Source organism: Pelmatolapia mariae, linkage group LG13, assembly GCF_036321145.2.
Source record: "Pelmatolapia mariae isolate MD_Pm_ZW linkage group LG13, Pm_UMD_F_2, whole genome shotgun sequence".
Taxonomy (NCBI): Eukaryota; Metazoa; Chordata; class Actinopteri; order Cichliformes; family Cichlidae; genus Pelmatolapia; species Pelmatolapia mariae.
Window position 1 is genome coordinate 25,286,527 of NC_086238.1, and position 22,719 is coordinate 25,309,245.

Here is a 22,719-nt window from a genome sequence, read left to right on the forward strand (position 1 = left end):
GTACCAGCCAATCCATCACCGCACCCAGCTGCAAAACTGTGACGCAATCTGCTGTGGTGGCATTAAAGTCCTGCCAGTTTACAGCGGCTGATTTGGTCCCTAAAATCCAGAGAGTAATTATTCATGGTAAGGAATTCATGTGGACACTAAGCGTGTGGGCAGGCAAGGACATTTAAACAGTGAGGCTGACGACCTACCATTTCTTCGTGTGACTGCTTCTGCTCTAAAAGGGACTCCAATGCCAAAATCGATGAATTTGACACATAGAAATGCTGGATGATCAGGCGATGTGTCAAACACAATATTGTCTGGCTTAATGTCTCGATGGAAGACACCCTTGGATTGCATTTCAGCGGCTGCATGTACCAGCTGTCTCATTATGACCTGACAGACAAATGAAAAATACGTTCAAATAATCAGATTTACATTATCCATTAAAGATTGCCACTAGAAGAATTGTAAAGTGCACACATAAGAAGCCATACTGGGAAATTGTCTTCTCTGCTTTTTCCAAAGAAGACAGTCCCAAAGCCTCTTTCACCCAGCTTATCCTGCTCTTCGTATTTTTTTTCAAAGTCCTCTACAGAGAGACAAAACTAACACAGGGGTTGTGATTAGTTGTATGTAGGAAAGCTGACTTTGCCTCAATGTACACATTCATACAGTCTTTGTTAGAAGCTTCCTAGTGATTAGCAGATGGATACCAGCTAAACTCTGAGAGCTTGGGAAAGAGGCTCTATCACTGCAGGTGTGGTGTGAACTTACCTATGTACTTCTTACCTTTAGTGTGACTTTTGTATGTGCTGTGTGTATCTGACTCGTAGACGGAGCAGCTGGCCTCCTCCTGTGAGCTTGATGTCTTGCTCTTTTTACTGCGTGGTTGTTTTGTTCCATCGCTGCTTGACTTTCCTTTGCTGCTCTTCTTTCTGAAAGCAGCTGCAAAAACCAAAACCAATTAGACCTCTGAACTCCACACAGGCCTACAGATGATCAATAACTGTAAAACAAAAAATCTCTGAATGTCTCACTTACACTTCTCCAAGACAAGATGGCTGAGGCCTGGGGTTGGACTTTTGCTGTCCTTGCTTCTTTTGGAAGCTTTTTCCAGTCTTTCTGTGGCACAATCTTTGCGTTTGGAGCTCTTGATTCGCCCATCTGACGTCCTGTCCTCTATCCTGAGGAACCAGGGATCAGTGTGGCGGTCTGCAGTTTGTACAAAGATCACTTGGTTACTACTGAATCAAAACACCTGAAGTAAAAGCCCCAAATTAAGATGAATTTAACAGGTAAAGGAGACTTTACTCACCTAGATATTTACGCACACCCACAGCACGTGGTGTGGTAAAGGTCGGCCAAGATTTTGACCACATGTCAGAAACTGGTTCAAAATTGTACTAAACTCACTTGAACTCTGACTTTGTCTGCACTTAGAACTATCACAAGACATTAAAACAAAACATCGGGCATTGATGACATCACAGCAATCTAACATTCTAATCTATGCAAACTGTCTCCAAGGCTACATAATATCAAATGAAATCATAGCAAAGGAGTAAAAAGCAGGATCAGTCTTAGGGTGTATGTTACATGTTTGCCAGTTTGGATGAGTGAGTGCAATACTTCATCGGCCTGTGTTGTAGCAACCTGTTGAACCTGCTGAGAAACTTTTCTTTGTCCACTCTGCCCCAAACTTCACATGCTCCATAAAAGTGGAGGCCTAGAGACCTCTGCATAGTTATTGCAATTAGCATTAGGTTATCAGTATCATCTGATATACAGTGGCTTGCAAAAGTATTCGGCCCCCTTGAACTTTTCCACATTTTGTCACATTACAGCCACAAACATGAATCAGTTTTATTGGAATTCCACGTGAAAGACCAATACAAAGTGGTGTACACTTGAGAAGTGGAACGAAAATCATACATGATACCAAACATTTTTTACAAATAAATAACTGCAAAGTGGGGACACCTGGCTGGAGATGCTCACTCAAGGACAACACCATACCATCCAAATGGCAACCCATTTCCAGCTGAGCCATTTAATTGGATATTTCTTCAAATGCTAAGGACACTGGAGGAGAAGGCAAAGAGCAGCTGGAAAGAGCATCTGCCTCAGATAGTACATGCATACAACTGCACCAGGCATGAGGCAACAGGCTTTTCACCCCACTACCTCTTGTATGGTCGACACCCCCGTCTCCTAGTAGACTTAATTTTTGGCCTGTTAGCCAGAGATGGGACTGAAAGACCTCAGAGCTATGCCAGATTTGCGTCTCTACTGTGATGTCAAATATCAATACCAGAATGTGTGTCGATGTATGTGCATTCATTTGTGCATGCGTGGAGATCTGAGGTTGGCTGGTAGGGTGGACCTCTGTGCATAATCACAAGTGTGTGCAAACATTTCCATGATTGGATTTCTTGGAATTTGGTTTCTTTGGGGGATTTTTTCAAGTTTTTGTAATGTGACAGGTTAAAGAATTAACATTCAGCTTCCCCTCTGAAATGTCAGAGTGCATCTCAGATGTGTTGTTGTCATCAGGGATGATGTGACGTACCAGCCAATCCATCACCGCACCCAGCTGCAAAACTGTGACGCAATCTGCTGTGGTGGCATTAAAGTCCTGCCAGTTTACAGCGGCTGATTTGGTCCCTAAAATCCAGAGAGTAATTATTCATGGTAAGGAATTCATGTGGACACTAAGCGTGTGGGCAGGCAAGGACATTTAAACAGTGAGGCTGACGACCTACCATTTCTTCGTGTGACTGCTTCTGCTCTAAAAGGGACTCCAATGCCAAAATCGATGAATTTGACACATAGAAATGCTGGATGATCAGGCGATGTGTCAAACACAATATTGTCTGGCTTAATGTCTCGATGGAAGACACCCTTGGATTGCATTTCAGCGGCTGCATGTACCAGCTGTCTCATTATGACCTGACAGACAAATGAAAAATACGTTCAAATAATCAGATTTACATTATCCATTAAAGATTGCCACTAGAAGAATTGTAAAGTGCACACATAAGAAGCCATACTGGGAAATTGTCTTCTCTGCGTTTTCCAAAGAAGACAGTCCCAAAGCCTCCTTCACCCAGCTTATCCTGCTCTTCGTATTTTTCTTCAAAGTCCTCTACAGAGAGACAAAACTAACACAGGGGTTGTGATTAGTTGTATGTAGGAAAGCTGACTTTGCCTCAATGTACACATTCATACAGTCTTTGTTAGAAGCTTCCTAGTGATTAGCAGATGGATACCAGCTAAACTCTGAGAGCTTGGGAAAGAGGCTCTATCACTGCAGGTGTGGTGTGAACTTACCTATGTACTTCTTACCTTTAGTGTGACTTTTGTATGTGCTGTGTGTATCTGACTCGTAGACGGAGCAGCTGGCCTCCTCCTGTGAGCTTGATGTCTTGCTCTTTTTACTGCGTGGTTGTTTTGTTCCATCGCTGCTTGACTTTCCTTTGCTGCTCTTCTTTCTGAAAGCAGCTGCAAAAACCAAAACCAATTAGACCTCTGAACTCCACACAGGCCTACAGATGATCAATAACTGTAAAACAAAAAATCTCTGAATGTCTCACTTACACTTCTCCAAGACAAGATGGCTGAGGCCTGGGGTTGGACTTTTGCTGTCCTTGCTTCTTTTGGAAGCTTTTTCCAGTCTTTCTGTGGCACAATCTTTGCGTTTGGAGCTCTTGATTCGCCCATCTGACGTCCTGTCCTCTATCCTGAGGAACCAGGGATCAGTGTGGCGGTCTGCAGTTTGTACAAAGATCACTTGGTTACTACTGAATCAAAACACCTGAAGTAAAAGCCCCAAATTAAGATGAATTTAACAGGTAAAGGAGACTTTACTCACCTAGATATTTACGCACACCCACAGCACGTGGTGTGGTAAAGGTCGGCCAAGATTTTGACCACATGTCAGAAACTGGTTCAAAATTGTACTAAACTCACTTGAACTCTGACTTTGTATGCACTTAGAACTATCACAAGACATTAAAACAAAACATCGGGCATTGATGACATCACAGCAATCTAACATTCTAATCTATGCAAACTGTCTCCAAGGCTACATAATATCAAATTAAATCATAGCAAAGGAGTAAAAAGCAGGATCAGTCTTAGGGTGTATGTTACATGTTTGCCAGTTTGGATGAGTGAGTGCAATACTTCATCGGCCTGTGTTGTAGCAAGCTGTTGAACCTGCTGAGAAACTTTTCTTTGTCCACTCTGCCCCAAACTTCACATGCTCCATAAAAGTGGAGGCCTAGAGACCTCTGCATAGTTATTGCAATTAGCATTAGGTTATCAGTATCATCTGATATATATGACATTTACAGTACAGTACTCACACATGACATAGGAGGGAAGAAATATGAACTTTTTGACATAAATTTGATCATATGAAATTGGATTTTTTTAAAATATGAAATAATGTAACTTTTTCCTTCCGTCATACTTCAGAAATGTAATATCTTAAGTTTTGAACATTTTTAAACATTTAAGTTTGCTCCTACATGGATGTGCTCCACAATCATTGGTCAGTCATGTAAAAATCCATTATCAGTGGAAAACAAACGTGATCCTCTACTAGAGGCGATTGTGTAATACCTTTTAGACATAACACTAAGCAAACAGTTATTATCAGTTAAAGGTAGTGAGATTTGGAGTGATACATGACACATGATGGAATAAGACACGCAGGCTTAATGCACATAAGTCTGCACACATCTAGACATTAACAGATACACACACATGGCCACCCTTTATATCGGTGGACCTCCCCCAGGCCACACTGCCCTCCCCTTCTCAGAGAAACCCTCAACAGAAGAGTTGAGAAACACAAAACTTGTGAGATCTGAATGTTCTGGTGAGTCTCCATCTGTTACAGGTGGGTGCTGCCTGGACTGTCTCAAGACAGACCAGACCAGGTGCACCACAGACACTTCAAACCTCATCTCAGGACAAAAACCAAAAGAACAACATAAAAAATGAGAAAACTTGCCTTAGAAACATGCCGGGATACAGGAGACGGCAGCACTGCAGAGGTGAGGACACGCATCTGTTTGAAATAAACAAAACAATAAGCACAGTTATACATACACACACACACACTCCCAAAAACTAGCCAGCCCTCATGAGGAGGTTGCGACGCCCTCCAGGTGCGGGAAAGAAAGCAGGAAAAACCGGGAGTGGGCCGCCTCACCGCTCTTAACATTGGTGGACCGCCCCAAAGAAATCCAAACATGGAAATGCTTGCACACACATGTGATTATGCATAGAGGTCCATCCTACCAGCCAACATCAGATCTCCACGCATGCACACATGAATGCACATACATTTACACACATCCAGAGATAAACTCCCCCAAAGAAACCAAATTCCCAGAAATTAAAACATGGAAATGTTTGCACACACTTGTGATTATGCGTAGACGTCCACCCTACCAGCAAACCTCAGGACTCCACGCAGGCACACATGAATGCACATACATTTACACACATCCAGAGATAAACTCCCCAAAAGAAATCCGAACATGGAAATTTTGCGCACACTGCACACACATTCAGAGTTCTGAATGTACTGGTGAGTCTCCACCTGTTACAGGTGGGTGCAACCTGGACTGTCTCAAGACAGACGAGACCAGATCCACCAAAGAAACTGCAGATGTGCATCTTTTTGAAATATATAACACAATAAACACAGTCGTGCAGACACATACACTCACACAGGCTGCGAAAGCCTAGCCAGCCCTCGTGATGGTGTGGCACCACCCCTCAGGCGTGTGAAAGAAAGCAGAAAAAACCCAGACTGGGCCGCCTGGCCACCCATTATAAAGGTGGACCTCCTCCGGAGAGAAACCCTTTATAGAAGAGTTGAGAAAGACAAAATTTGTGAGGTCTGAATGTTCTGGTGAGTCTCCACCTGCTGCAGGTGAGTGCAGCCTGGACTGTCTCGAGACAGACCAGATCAGCTGCACCACAGACACTTCATACCTCATCTCAGGAGAAAAACTGAAAGAGCAACATAAAAAAGGAGAAAACCGACCTCAGAAACATGACCAACATCTGTTTGATTAGACTAACAAATAATGGTTGGCCATTTTCAGGTCCTCGCCTAACCTTCAGTCGATGTTCGAGGTCATCGAAACGCTTAGGTTTTATATCGACTTTCCTTGGACTGATAATCTGTCTCGTATTGAAATTGTTCTTTGGTCAGTTTTGCCTGTTGCAGAATTTCAGGGTCGCTCTTGTTGACTTTAATAGCCACGATCTGTCTGTTTGCTCTGTGAATTGGTTAGAAACAAAACTGAACTTGTTTTGGTTTCTGTCCTAAAATGTTCTCAAAACGTCTCGAAAGGGTTTGGGTTGGTGTCAGGTCAACGTCCGTTATGCCATAAAGTATAATAGGTGAGCGCTGGTATTTATGGGTTTTGGGATCAAAGCAAAGCTACCAGTCATACAGGATCAAAGCAAAGTTACCGCATCACAAGGGATCAAAGTGATTCTAATGTATGCGCAGGCGCACACACACATGTTTGTTTGTGTAATATTGTTCACACTGAATTTGACCGTAGGAAATTTAATATGAGTCAATCAAAGAAAATGTTAGTTTTGAAGAATTTTGAAATTACGAAACTGACAATTACGAGAATTGTTTTTTTTTTCTTTTGCATAACATGTCGAGCTTTTCTGTATATAGTCATTTCGTACAAGAAATTGATGAAAATGTTCTATTTTATTTTAACAATCATCAACTTCATATGCAGGTTTCGTACGGGTGCTTGAAATCCTTGAACAATCTTGGATTTTAATATTGTAGTTCTTCTATTTGGGATTTTGTGCTTAAAACGTCTTGAAACTGTATTTCATTCACCACAAATAACTATCTGATTGAATAGTTTTCTTATCAGATAGAGAAATAAAAAGTCTAAAAGCAACATTTCTCTGCCTGGGCTGCCTTGTAGCTCTGCACGTCAGTCTGTTTCAATTTGTGACCCCCCACCCCCTCCCCGAACAGTCGGGGGTGAGTGCACTAACGTGCCTGGAGGCCGTTTTAATGAGTGTTTGCTGGAAAACCAAAAATACAAGAAGGATTTGTACGTTTTCACAATGGGGGAGTTTGCGTAAGTCCTAGTAAATCATTTTCTCGAGTGTGTACGTTACACATGCTAATTTTTAAAATCGTTTTTATTATTTTGCTAGCTAGCAAACTCGCGGGATAAATGATTGAAATGCACTCAGTGTGATGCAATACGGTGCCGCTATTATAACAGTTAGTTATTGCAGGGTAATTTATGGAATATGCTGTGAATTTAACCAAGATTACACAGCAGTAGCAGTAATGCGAGTTACTTCTCCAAAGTGAAAGCTTTAAACGTTAGCCCGATGCTTAACTAGCCAACTTAAGGCTTTCTGATTGAAGGCTAAAAGCGGCGTTGTCACCAAGTAAACAGAATATTGATTATATTTTTGTGTATTGCTGCAGTTTTTTCAAGTATTAACTTGGTGCTTTTGGCAACCTTAGGGGGAAATAATGGTAATATGACTGATCCATATGGACACAAAGAATATAGACTTTTTTGTGCTACCGAAGTTTCGTGGCTTTCATTCAAAATCTGTTTATCGTTAAACAACTTAAACATTATAATGGCTTCAAACTCACATTGAGGCCTGTGGGGCACTATCAGCCACTGAAACAGTAGACAAATGAATATTTCATACCTGAAGGCTGCCTGTTTATCTAAGGGAGATGAACAATACATTATAATTGTATATAATAATATCACAGATGATAGATTAAATAGGTTTTTGATAGATGCTTGTGCATTCTTAAAGTCTTATATGTTGAATTGAACTGAGTATGTCATCTGTTCAAAGCCTCTCCCAGTCAGTGCTGTTCTCTATGCCTGTCTTACTCTACATGATATTTTTTAACATCAGCATGCTAAAGGACTTGTTTGGAAGAGACTGCTATTTTATATGCTAAAATATGTTTTTCTTCTGGGCCAAGTTGGTGAAAACACTTTATTATCCTCTAATAGATTTTGTAAATGCTTGGTGATGGTAGTACCCAAAACTAGCTGCATCAGGTACTTCCCTGTGTATTTGGAGAGGATCAGAAGTCCCAGGAATAAAAAAAGCCCCCAAAACAAAAACGGCAACTAATTATTTATCTGCACAGCCGTACAAGTGGCTGACTGCTAGTTTGGTCCTCTGAGGCCGTGTCCTAGTCAGAGTGTCTCGCTAGATTTCTCTCTCTTCTGTTAATTGAGCGTTTTTTGTTTGTTTGTTTTGTTGCAGTTCTGGGTAATAAGTTAAATTAATAAAATAAATATTGTAATTGCATTTCTGTTTGTTCTGTACTTGCTAACTGTCAATTCAGAAGAAAATGTAGCTGCTGTCTTCCTGTTGCTGTTTGCCAACAAACTCAGTTCCTTTGCCCGATAATTTACTTTAAAAAAATGCCTACATGTATATTTATAAGCTGAGTTATTATATAGCTGAATAATTATATCTTTCAATTCATAACTAATAATGTTTTATTTTAAATTTGTGTCTGTGTCTTTTAGCTTCTTCTGCTTATTATTGTTATCCATCCATTTTCTTCTGCTTATCAAGGACTGGTTTACCCGGGCAGCAGCCTAAGCAGAGAAGCCCACATCTCCCTCTCCCCAGCCACCTCCTCCACTTCTTCTGGGATAACACCAAGACATCCTCAGGCCAGCTGAGAGATATAGCCTCTCCAGAGTGTCCTGGGTCTGCCCTGGGGCCTCTTTCTCCTTTTCTCATCAGCCTCTCTTCAACGTGAAGGAATAGCAGTTCTACTCTGAGCCCCTTTTGAGTAGCTGAACTCCTCAGCCTGTCTTTAAGGGAGAGGCAACACCCTTAGAGAAAGCTCATTTTTTTTCATCTGTCAGTCCTCTGCTCACCTGTCCCCAAACTCCTAAACGAGACCCAGAGAAGATTAAACTCCTCCGCTTGATGCTGCAAGTCATTGTTTTTTCTTGTCTTTTTCTCAACATTTTCCGATAATTCTAAAAATATATGTACAACAGTTTGTTTGTACAGTCAGCATTTGTATATATACAGCAGTATTCTCAAACAAGCAATAGTGAACGCACCTGTGTGAGGCAAATTCCACAATCACAGTTCAATCAGTCCCCCCACCCTGACACTTTTTTCCGCTTTAAGTGAGGAAATGGAATTAAATCTGGACACATCTTTATCTTTTTTGGACATATCAACATATCTTTTTACGGTTAAGAGAATATGGTCATCAGATTGGAGAAGCTGAACAATCAGAGCTGTTATAATGATATTTAAGGTGTGTTGACTGGTTCATAATGTCAGCTCATGTCAGAAAACATCCCATGCTAAAAGTTGCCACTAGCTGCTGGTTGATGGTGAATTTATTGTGTATTTTCCACAGTCTGTACAGATGAAGAGTAGCAGAGCTGGAGATGAGGCAGGAGGAAGTGTTGACTCAATTCAATTTCAGTTTATTTATATAGCGTTAATCACAACAACAGTCACCTCAAGACACTTTATACTGCAAGGTGGAGGCCCTATTGTAATACAGAGAAAACTAAATGATCAAAAAAAACCCTTTTGAGTGAGCACTTGGTGACTGTGGGAAGGAAAAACACCATTTTAACTGGAAGAAACTTCCAGCAGAACCAGGTATAGGGAGGGGCAGCCTCTGAGGACTGGTTGGGGTTGAGGGGAGGGAGAAAGGACAAAGGACACGCTGTGGAAGAGAGCCACTCTATGAGCTGTTCATTCAGTTTGTGGTTTAGCTTGACTCCATGACGTTTCGAACTAATGCTTTGCTCAATTAATGTTGCAATGAATTATGGGTGGATTTTACTGATATTCTATCTTTATGTTGTCACCAAACAGATCTACAGATTTGGGATAAGCTACAGGCTCCTCCACCCCTGCTGGCTCTTCTGTCCTGCCCAGGTTGGCGCTCCTGGTGCCCCCTCGTCAGGTCCAGCAGTCCTACCGTCCATCCAACAGCTCCTTCTCCCCTCTTACAGCCTCTATGGGAGCTCCATCTGTGGTGGCTACAGGCCTTACAGCTACAGCTATGGTGGCGGCTATGGTGGTGGCTACAGCCTGGGAGGATACAGACACACACCTCACCTTGAAGACGTCCCCCCCAGCAGGTTTGTGCAGCAGGTGGAAGAGATGGAACAGCAAGCACTTACATATTCACATGAGTACATTTTGTTGTTTTGAGAGGTGTACTCAACACAGGACAGTGGCTGCAGGTGCTAATTGTTTTGAGTTAAAGTAATTAAGGCTGCTGTTGTAAAGTTTGATAATAGAATCTGAACCTGGTAATGTTCAGGGCTGCAGTACACGTGTAAAGATGAGTCTGCTTGTATGACATCATATGTGCCTTTGTGTAACTCTGTGGCAAATAAATTGGGTACCATAGCTCCATATGCCATTAGTTACTTTACAAGTGTAAGGAAAAGCAGAAGGACTTGTTTTTGGTTAAGACCAGTTAAAATTATGAATGTCGTTAATTCAGTTTCCTTGCTTGGTTTAGACACTAACTGGGCGAGCGAGGAGGACGACCACGTGGTGGCCAGAGGAGATTATGACTTGACAGCTGCTTCTCAGGAGGAGCTTTCTATGCGAGCTGGAGAGATGCTCAACCTCGCTCCTAAAGGTGATGAGCTTTTTACTGGCTGCGGGACATTTGATTCTGAGTGCTTTGACCCAAAACCTTCTATTTTTGTTTTCCTTATCTTACAACTAACAGATGAGGGCTCTTCTTTTGTGTGAGCGTGCCCCATGTTTACATCTATCACAGTGTTTTCCTCTCCCTCGTGTTTAGAGCTACAGCCCCGTGTGCGTGGCTGGCTCCTGGCCAGTGTGGACGGTGAGACCACATGCTCGTCCCAGCCAACTACGTTAAGATCCTCAGCAAGAGAAGAGACCGCCGGGCCACAGATATGAGAGGCTCGCTCAGGCCCAGCAGGCAAACACGCAGGCACCCCAAACAACCTCGTCTGCACAAATACCCTAATCTGTGCCTCTCCTGCAGCCCATAAACGTACAGCATCTACCCACATCATGTACAGTACTTGAATGATCCATCTCGTCTTTCAGCTCAGTCTCGTCAGATTCATTAGGCTCAGCTGTGTCCCCCTCCTGTGTGCAGTTTCCTCGTTTCCCTCTGTGTGTATTTATAGTAGTGATGGCCAAACAAAGCTTTCTGAAGCATTGAAGCTTGTGTTGAAAAACGATTCATTACTGGAAGCTTTTTAACACAGTCCTCTCTGGTGACATCTGGTGGTCAAAAATATGAAGAGCAGCTTGAATCTACAAAAAAACTGAACTGCGTCATTATGATTGCCCACTCTACACAGTGGAATTCACAATTCACAATTGGACATCACTGATCACGTGACTGTGGCCAAACGAATCAAGCATCGACAGAGTGCTTCTGAAGCGGTGTGTTGGTGTTTTTTGACACACGCGCCGGAGCGTCAGCTTCAAGCGGGCCCTCACTAATTTATAGCATTTGTCCTCTTGTGTGTGTTACTGGTCCGTCTGTGCTCCTCCATGCTGTTTTTCCTGCTTGTCATCCTTCGTGTTTTAACTCCATTCCCTCGTGTCCAGGTTTGTTATTTGGTTCTCAGCTTTCCCAGTTTAGGTTTTCTTAGTTTTGTTTCTCGCCTCCCTCGCCTTTGTTTGTATGTCACTCTCCATGAATAAAGCTCACTCACATCAGCAGTGCCTGCATCTTGGGTCCTCCATTCATATCTCAACACGCAAACCCTGACATTTATGGTGTAGTTACATACTACTAGGAAGTGCTGACAAAATATGAAATTATGATGCTATTTATATAGAGGCACAATACCAACACAGAACAGCGGGGACACGGAACCAAAACCTAAGAACTAACAAAGACACATCAAGAAATCAAAGATTAATAAAACAAAACAGAAAACACTGGGCCATCGACCCAGGACCGTGACATTCAGTTTCTCAAGGAATAATCAAAGCAAACATTTTTTTCTTTTTATGAATAAGAGATTTCCTTTTTTGGGTTACATGATGGTGTAAGTTCCAGCACAGCTCATTTAGTTTGCAGAAGTGCTCCGAGGCCCCTATGAAACATAATTGAAAGAATCTAATAAATTAGAGGGTGCAATAGCTGTAGTATGACTTTTTGTCCTCATGCTGCATGACGACTTTACTTTTTTTTGTTTTTTTGGTGGGAGGAAGTTGACATCTCAGTCCATTGTGACGTGCAGATCTTTGACTGGCTTATGAACTCCGTCAGGAGGAACTCTGCAGGAGAGGGAAACAAGGACAAACAAACCCGGCTTGGTAAAAAGGAACAAGAACAGAAAAAAAATCAACATTATTACCCATCCCTGATCTGTCATTTACACCACCTGTGGCGCTTGATTTATTGGTCACTAAACGTGGTGTGTGTTTGGTGCGTCACTGGCTGTGTGTTCTGTGTTATTTGTCGGTGGTGGGGTTTGGGCATTGATATTTGAAATCACAGCAGAGAGACTGGATGTGATGTCAGAACCCTCTAAATCTTGTAATTTACAGATATTTAATTCCAAATGATTTGACTGCATCGTTGTGTCTTTGAGTTATGACCCAAACTATCTATCAACTTTGTGAATAAATTCACGTCCCCCTGTGACTCATAATTACACCACAGTTCAGATGGCATGAATGAGTCATGAGGTCACACCAACAGTGACAACATCAGCAGTGACATCACTAAAGTTGCCAGGTGAGTCCATAAATAGAACCCGTGACGTGGAGCAGGTACCGCCGTTTGGACAATGCCACGACGCAGGTATAGACGCAAACATGCGAGGTCTTCTCGCCCCGTTCGCAGACGCAGGAGACCCCACAAGGCCTCCGGTGTCCGCAGACGTGGGAGAAGATACCGTCGCAGACATTAGACAATCTCAATAAACATGTAGGATGAACATCAAAACTGTGGTCCAATCAAGTTTTTTTTAGATAAGATATGTTGTTGTTGTTGTTTTGTGTGTGTTTGTTATCAATGTTGTGAAAAAAGTTAAGCTTAGTAAGCCATGAAGCACTGATTACTCGTAGGAAAAGCACCAATAGGAGACAGAACAGGCTGCATACTAATTAGAAGGTGTTATTATTCAGTCTGTACATCGAATAGAAGGCACTAACCACAAGGTGATCTTCAATGCATCTCTGTGTGAATGCGAACGGCGCGAGAAGACCCCCACTAACTGCATGTCTTTAGACTGTGGGAGGAAGCTGGAGAGAACATGCAGACTCCACACAAAGACCCCGGCCTGATGAGGTTAGGGTCCTGAGTTCGATACCCTAAACTGAACGCAGGACAGAGGAAGGGATGGGTGATGTTCATGTGTGCCCAGGTGTATGATGTGGCTCTTTGTCTGTGACTGGTTGGCTGCCCCAGCCCTGGCCCTTCATGTATTTCAGTAAAGTCTTTTTCTCCCGTCTCCTCCTCTTGTTTACATGTTTTGTAAACATGTTTTGTGACCCATTCCTTCTGTCATGTGTGTTTCCCCCCCAGCCTTCATGTTCTATTTATGCTTAGTTATGTCCATGTCTCATCTCCAGTCCCCTTTTCCCTCTGTATGTATTCACAGTGTACGTGTTCCTCGTCGGTTCGTCATGTTCAGTCATGTTAAGTCTGCGTGTCTTATTCCTAGCACGGGGCGCCCACAGAAACGCAAAGCAGGAGATGAAGCATAGCTGAATATGTTTCCAAACCAACTTCATTGTAAGCCAAAGACTAGAAAATATGGTGAAGCATATCTTCCCTTTGGCTTCACCTGCACAAGTGCCAAGGTAGGTCTCCCCTGCAGAATTGGTTTTCCCTTTGTCGGGAGCACGCGCTGGGCTCTCCAAATCACGGACAAACAGTATCCCACATTTTTGATTTTTAGTTCACAAACACTTGTTGTAATGACTAACTACTCCTGACATTTTGGAGATGTTAGCTCTTTATACAGTAAAGTTACAGCGGGATAAAAATAATATCAGGCTGATCCTGCCACGATTTGTTCCCCTGGTTCAAATCACAGACAAACAGTATCCCACAGCTGTTTATGTTTTTAAACCCATTTTGCACAGAGAGGCATTTTTTGAAAAATGTATTGATCGCAATGTTGAATATTATTACACAGGAAAAAAAACAACTACATGTAAAATAATCACACCGTGACACCTCTGCCTTTGTAAATGGAGGGACAGTAACTGCGTGTAAAAACTGCAGATAGTCAGATTAACAGTATTTCGTCTCTATCTGCCATTCTGCAATTCATCTCATGTAAACAATAACATGGCGCACAGCGTGACGTGAAAAAAGGCACAAACCTTTGACGTTGCGTGACGAACTCTGTATTCCTCGTCCACACGTAAACGCAAAAAAGGAGTTTTAAAAAATCTCTGTTTTCGGTGATTCGAAACGCTGTTTACGTGTGGACGTAGCATAAAAGAGTTAATAGTTTATTTTATTACTGCCTGTAATTTATTGCAGATTACATTTTTCTTGTAAAACAAAGGGGGGCCCAGGAAAAAAAGTTTGGGAACCACTGCCCTAGAGGAACTTCAGAATCATCCCTGGCTCAAATGACTTATTGATGCCAAGCAAAACAGGGTCACAGAGCAGAAGCTCTAACAGAGCCTGAGTCAGCCTGAGTTATGAATACAGTTGTGGTCTAATGTTTTGTCAGTGGTACAAAGTTTGCTTTTGTGCACTTTGCCACTTCAGTTTGTATTTAGAGCCACAACTGTATACACAACAGACCGAACATGCTCAGCTTTGCCAAAGCTTGCAGGAATTGGAGTTTAATTTGATCAATGAATTATTTCCGAATCAACAAAAAAATGGGCAAATGTAAAGAAATGTATCAATCAGGGAATTAGTAGCAACATTAACTGGACAATCTAAATTTGTTGGTTAATTATTAAATGAATCTGGATAACTCATCCTGCATCTCCTGTGATTTTAAGTCACTGATATTGATTTATTAACGATTATTTGTTTGTACTAATGTGTCACAATTTCCTTGAACGTTAAAGGGTCTGGATTTCTTCTCTTAAGCGCCTCAGGGTGATCATCCTGTCCTGTCAGACTAAGAAATGCAGTTGTGAGTTTTTCATTGCTTCGCCTGCACAAAATACCTAGGCACCAAAAATGGTCCAGCTCTCTCCTGCTGTCCTGTTGTATAAGGCGCACACAATTCACCGTGATGAGAGGATAACTTTTGTCACTGCTCCTGTCCTTGATCCTCTGAGCCACTTAAACACCAAACTACTTGTGCGCTGTAGGGGCTTTTCTAATGGTCGTGCTAAGGAGTCCTTTCCCTCCCATCAGTTGCAGAATGCACTCAGAGTTGTACAACACTGGTGTAAATATCAAGATGATGCAACTTTGAACATATTTAGGTCAACAGACTTTTGACTAAAGTAAGAAGAAAAGTGAATCTAACAAATAATATGAATTGGTGTTAAATAGTTACTAGTTAGTAGACAGTAACTAGGCCAGGGGATGCTAATCACCTGCCAAGGAATATTAGTGACTGACTTATTGATGCTAGTTAATAGCTTAGGTATTCTATGTGGTAACCTGGCAAGTAATCACTTGCCTTAAAAGTCTCGCCAGTCCCCTAGGGACACTTGTTGGTGGTATTTATTTGTTCATGTTACAGGCCTTGCTGTAGTGGGCGTGACCACAGATTACAATCCTGTAAAACAGGAGAGATAATGAACAGAGGAAATTTGTTCTTGTTCAGTTTCCCTTTCAGGTGAGGTAACTCTGGGTTGCTCTGACATATAAAATGTGTATTTATTTTCTGGACTCTCTCTGGATTCCTCTGCAGCTGATATGTTGCTCTCAGATTCACTGTTTGATGCTGAGCTTGTGGTGACATATGACATCAATCTGCATGCATATATGACATCACACTGTATGCCTGACCTGACATCAATCTGTATGCCTATATGACATCATACTGTATGCATATATGACATCATACTGTATGCCTATATGACATCATACTGTATGCATATATGACATCATACCGTATGCATATATGACATCATACTGTATGCCTATATGACACCACACTGTATGCCTGACCTGACATCAATTTGTATGCATATATGACATCATACTGTATGCCTATATGACATCAATCTGTATGCCTATATGACATCAATCTGAATGCATATATGATATCAAGCTGTCTCGTTCCAGGACTTCAAGCTGAGTGCATACATGAGACAAGGCTGTATGACATAAATGACACCAAGCTGTATGCCATATATGACATCTGTCACGGCCCAGCGGCACGAGGTAAATGGGATGGACACAAGTGCAAGATCCAAACCGGATTGTTGCTCTCATATTCACTGTTTGATGCTGAGCTTGTGGTGATACTCTAAGCCAGCAGCGTCTCCACTTTCTGAGAGTGCTCAGGAGGAACAACCTGGAGGAGAGGCTGCTGGTGACATTCTACAGAGCCACCATAGAGAGCATCCTAACGTACAGCATAACAATGCATGTATGCAGGGTGCTCAGCTGCAGACAGGAAAGCACTGCAGAGGGTCATCAACACAGCCCAGAAGATCACTGGCTGCTCTCTGCCCAGCCTGGAGGTCATTGCAAACTCTCGATACCTCAGCAGAGCTGGCAATATCATCAAGGACCATTCTCACCCCAGCAATCAACTGTTTGAACTATTACCGTCAGGCAGACGGTACAGGTCACATAAAACCAGAACAAACAGATTCAGGGATAGCTTCTTTCCCAGAGCTATCACCATTGCAAATAAGCACAAAAACAATTGAACCTGCTTAGCCATACCATATTGTCACTGCCATTATATTATGCTATTATTATTATGCTGCTATTCATACTGTCATACTGTCATTATATTAATGCTGCTATCCTGTAAATATCATACTTACTTTTGTTGAGTACTTATGTTTGTTTTATTGTACCTTTTATATCTTACTATTTTTTTATTATATTTATTATTGCATTTTGCACCAAGGGAGTGGCACTCCAATTTCGTTGTACCCTGTACAATGACAATAAAGGCTATTCTATTCTACTCTGGCTGTTTCAGAGTTTTCACAGTCACTGCTTTCAGGTGTCTCCAACCAGTCACGTCTCCCAACACGATGACTTCTTTTCTTTTGGTTCCCTCTACGTGGTAGTGGTCCCCCAGTGGTCAACAGGTAGGTCTTTCACGAGGTGTAGGAGATTTCTATGAAGTAAACACATTACGTCTCTGAACACATTTTGTAAATGGGACTGTCACTCACTTGTTGTTTGACGACATACACAGTTTGCTCCCAGTAAGGTCTCAATTTTCCAGGTCCTCCCCTCTCACTCATGTTACAGACTAGGACACTGTCTCACCAGGTTGGAGAGTGACTGTGTTCTGTGTGTGATGATCATAGTTCTTCTTAACCCTTGCACTAGAGTGCTGGCTGTTCTCAGCTGCAATACGATAAGCCTCTTCCATCCACAAAACCCACTTTTTAGCATAGCTCTGAGGTGTTTCAGTCCCATCTCTGGCTAACAGGCCAAAAATGAAGTCTACTAGGAGACGGGGGTGTCGACCAAACATGAGGTAGTGGGGTGAAAAGTCTGTTTCCTCATGCCTGGTGCAGTTGTATGCATGTAGTATCTGAGGCAGATGCTCTTTCCAGCTGCTCTTTGCCTTCTCCTCCAGTGTCCTTAGCATTTGAAGAAATGTCCAATTAGATCGCTCAGCTGGGTTGCCATTTGGATGGCATGGTGTTGTCCTTGAGTGAGCAGCTCCAGCCAGGTGTCGTAGGGTTACTGATGTGTTTGACTGGTTTCTTTTGCTTAATGCAGGGGTGTTTTCTGGTCACATACGCCTCAATGTCCTTCTTCATAAAAGGCCAGTAGAAACGGTCCCGTGCCAAGTGAATGACCCTCTCTGCCCTGCGTGACCCAAGTCATCATGGAGATGTTTAAGCACTAGGAGATGATATTGTGCTGGCAGCACAAGCTGCCTTCGCTGAGCCGCTGTACGATGTTGCAGCTGATTTTCCATATGAAGCTTTCCCCACTCGTGCATAAGCTCTCTCACAGGGCCACTGGCTCTCCTTCTGCCATCATTAGTTATTACTGATTTTGTTTCTTTCAGTTTGATAAGTTAACTGATAGAGGGATCCTTCCTTTGGGATTTTACCAGGTCACTGTGACAGGCTGCAATGGTGACATGTTCACAGGTGTCTCTGGCTGGGCATGTTAGGCACAGGGCAGCGACATATGCAGCATCTTGTCTCTTTGCAGACTCACAACCCTCCCATGTAGCCTGAATGGCCTCTCTCGTCAGCTCTTCAGTACACTTTGTGAGGTAGGTGTCAATGTCAAGTGGAAACCGAGAGAATGAGTCTGCATCGATGTTCACCTTCCCCGGCCTGTATTTGACATCAAACCTGAAATCTGCCAGCTCACCTACCCAGCGGTGGCCTACTGCATTCAGCTTTGCAGTACTCATCACATATGTGAGGGGATTATTGTCTGTATAGACCAGGGGTGACCCAGCATTTTTCCAAATACAGCAGCGCTAACCAACATCATTTTTTCAAGTAATATAGAAACTATTTTATATATTACCTTTTTAAACATCCCATTTTTCTTTCTAATGTCATTAAAACAAGTTTGCACATTTGTATAACAACAGTCAGACCTCCAGATCTTTTAAGCGTTCAGTTTTTTTCTCAGTGTCACACATAGATTAGTTTTCGTCTCTTTCAATAAGAAAGTCAAATCTTCAAACCCTAAAGCAATCTTTGTTTCTTTCAATCATTCCAATATTTTTCATCTCCTGTAATATAATTGCTGTTAACCAGGGCTTAGCTACTCTGATCCACAGTGATTTTGGGGGTGTGGATACTTGTTTTTTTTCACAGGTGCAGAGCCTTTTTCTACAAAATTACGAATAAACTGCACTTTTTAAAAGTACCATTAACATTAATGTAGACTGACAAGTAACTCAACATTTAACACAGTGATCAGTAGAGAAGAAAGAAAATAACCCATTTTACAATTTCTAGTTCAGATCAAAGTTATTGTTCTGATTAAGGAAACAGTAAATTTGGCCACATTATTGTCCCGATCCTCCAATTTTCCCTTTCCAATGTGACGAAATAAAATTCAACCTTTTTAAATAAAAGCAGATGCACACCCAGATATTTCTTATAGTAAGAATCCTCCAACAACCTTTCAAAAGAAACATTTTTTGTCTTTCCTTAATTTTTAGACCAACTGAATCCACAAACCTGAAGCTGCAGACCCCAAACTAACCAAATTTAATGTTTCCTTAATCAGCACAGTAATTTTTAACTCTTTGTGTGTTATGTTTACTCACAATTTTGATGCTTGCTTCTTCGACTTGATCCATGATTGGCTCTGCACCATCGCTCTGCTGTTTTCTCTCTCCTCATGCTTCTCCTTTATGCATCCTGTCCTCAGATATAATCCAACCAGCTGCCTCCTTGTTTCCTTCTTGACTTGTATTCGCAAAATTTCCAGTTAAATTAAGAGAAATCCAGAAAAGTTTTCCTGCTTCAAAAGCTCTTCCAATTGCCTGTCTTCTTGTCCTCCTTTAAATGTGCATTTTTGTATATTTGTATTTATTTGACTTCATATTGCCATGACAACATAACACAGAGCATCTTGGTAGATTAAAGCAGGGAGTTCTGTCCTCTGCAGAAATGCTGGTGTTCCATAGTGATGTAAAAGTATGTTAATAATCTTTAAACAGACACTCACTGATCCTGTAAGAGCAGGAATTTAACTACAAACCCTCTTAGTCCCCATCAGTATCATTCATTCTGCTCTGCCGCAATGGTCACAGTGGCTGGTTTAAGTACGTTTGCCCCATAGAAAGCCACTGATGTTCAGTGAGCCCCTTTGATACATATTTAGACCTTCATAATTTTCAGGGTGCATGAGTGTTATATCTCCATCTCATCCTAAATATTTTGCCAACATGTAAAAGGCATACGTCCACAAGATTTTGATTTCTTTAATTTTAATTTAAACTTGTTTTATTCTGTGTTGCATGTTTTGAATAATCTTCTTCAGAGTAGACTTTTGGTGTAAGCTGATAGTGAATGAAAAAAACTATAAAAAGCTGCTGTGGTTTTAATTTTCCAAGAGAGGTAATGCACATAATGCAGAGACGAGCGCACGGGGGATATCCAAATTCTAGGAAGGCAGCCTGCTGCTGTACACAGGCACATCCTTCTCAGTCATAGTTCTTAACAACTTGACTGTTTTCTCAAACCACACAAAGAGTGCTGTTTCCATTCTGGGAAGTCTACTCATTGGTGTAGGCAGCTCTTCAAATTATAAGTAGCTATATATGAGCAGCTATATTAGCTTTGACTTAACATATGTTAAATAGTATACTTTCCTCTTTTAAAATTTATGATGGCTCAAAATTCAAACCTTACAAATTAAAACCCTGAATCATCACCACTTGTGTGAACTACAAGGGTGCCATCATTTTTCTTTTCAATCCATTAAGTACCACATTGAGCAAGAAAGGAAGTAAGCTCTTCATGGTGACCCCAGGAATTTTAATGTATCACTTTCTAGCATACGGCTGACACTGCTCGACATCTTACAGTGCAGTATAAGAGTCCCGCCACAAGGAGACACTGAAGGCTTTCAAACCAACAGTTTCTGCTTCCAAAGCGGCGCCAACCGTCACCACCGATCATCGTACTTATGTAACACAGACCATGGATGCATGTTTGAGTTGATACATCACTTAAAGCCACCACTGTTCAGGCATCACATCTGTCCATTAGGTTTCCCTTTCATACACAACATTTTTATCCCTGGGTACTAACTTTTTTGTTGTTGTTGACTGTTTATTTATTTGTTTGTTTGTTTGTCCGATGCTCCTTTTGCACTGCTAAATAGGCTGTAGCCAACATGATTTATAAAGGGATTATAAAACTAAGAAATTACTGCATTATTTTACCTACTCCTATTAAACTCACTTTCCTAAAAACTGATTGCAGCTTCTGCTTTGTGATGTCAATGTTATGTCTCTAAATGATTTCATATCATTCATGGGAGATATGCTTGACAAATGAGAAGTTAACAAGTCACTGCTACAAGCTGAATCAATTCATTGGGGCGACCTGCGTGTTGTGTTGCATTGTCTGATTTGGTCATAGTGTGTAAACACGTCTAGAGGCCACTGTTGTATAGCTGCTGCAAACTGAATGTGCCCGTACCAGAGGTTATACTTAAAATGGCAGCTGTCAGGAAGTCTCTTTGGAAATTTGTGTTCGCCCTTTATGAAATAGATATGTTGTATTACAAGGTACTAATGCACCCTTGCATTGGTAAAATGAATTCTGTTAGAATAGCTGATACGCCCTCACAGAAGATTTATTTTGACCTTTCTAAAGCCTTCTTTAAAATTTAGAAAATAAAATGAAAACAGGCATATCAAAACAAGCCTACTAGAAATACTACTCTGTATTACATCCTAACACTTGGCTAAATCCTAATATGTAATTCTGGTTTAATAGTTTATTACACTAAATGCACACAGATGTTTTACTTTGGCAGGAGCTTAAACAACTGAGTTGAATTAACACAAGTTCTTCATATTCAATAAACTTGTGCAATTTGTGTTGATAAAATATGATTGAAACATGTTTTGGTGAAGTAATTTGAGCTCTTGGAATATTTTAATCCTTCATAATTTTCACACTTTATTCCAACACTATTCAGTGGCAAACAAACAAAACCGTACATTTTCTGAAATATTTGTGGGTTTTTCTCGTTTGTTTTTATACTACTTAAACACTAAAGTGACCCTCCAATGTGATGACAGTGCCAGCAGTGGCCCACAGCTCATTTAACGCTTTCTCCTAATTGGCTCATAATAGTCTTGCATATGTATGAACTATGTAGGCTATCTCTATTTTAAAATAATGACTGGGCAATGAGAGCATCTCCTCACGGTGTACTTTACTGACAACAGGACAACAGGGAATACAGAGAACTGACTGAGGACTTTGTCAACTGGTGCCAGCAGAACCACTTCCAGATCAACACTCCGAAAACCAGCGAGCAGGTAGTGGACTCCACCTACACCAGTGAACATCCAGAGAATGGGCATTAAGATAGCTGACTCATATAAGTGATCTAACCAATAAACTGATCTGGAGTAACAACAGAGAGTCCATCTACACAAAAGGATAGAGACGGTTGTATTTGCAACAGAGAAGTCTTTTGGAAGGGAGCAGGGAGAGCTCCTGAAGACCTTCTAGGACTCTGTGGTGGTATTGTCCATGTTTTATGGTGTGGTCTGCTGGGGATAGGAAGAAACTGAACAGGTTGATCAAGAAAACTAGCTCTGTTCTTGGATGCCCTCTTGACCCAGTGGAGGTAGTTATCTCTGTCAGATAACAGCTCCCACCCCATACAGGCCACCCTGACAACACTAACCTGTTTTCCCTCCAGTGATAGGCTGCTGCACCCACAGTGTGCAAAGGGGAGATTTTGGAGGCTTTTCCCTCCAGCTGCTGTCAGACTGTACACTGCACAACAGCAGTGAATGTACACCACATATGCACACACTGGGGTCTTTACATATATCAGTGTGCAATACCTGTTAATACCTATTAACA

The 22,719-nt window shown here is 41.7% G+C and overlaps 2 long non-coding RNA genes across 2 annotated transcripts in view; both read left to right on the forward strand.

Moving 5' to 3' along the window:
- The window catches only part of LOC135933730 (uncharacterized), a 47,125-nt gene extending 36,509 nt beyond the window's left edge, over positions 1-10,616 (forward strand). Inside the window, exons 2-3 of the long non-coding RNA XR_010573917.1 lie at positions 9,910-10,178; positions 10,568-10,616. This is a non-coding gene — a long non-coding RNA (uncharacterized LOC135933730). The remainder of the gene's footprint in view (positions 1-9,909; positions 10,179-10,567) is intronic.
- Position 10,617: 1 nt separating this feature from the next.
- Positions 10,618-11,757, forward strand: LOC134640050 (uncharacterized). Its single transcript, XR_010095398.1, has 2 exons — positions 10,618-10,690; positions 10,859-11,757. It is a non-coding gene; the product is annotated as an uncharacterized LOC134640050 (long non-coding RNA).
- The last annotated feature ends 10,962 nt before the right edge of the window (positions 11,758-22,719 follow it).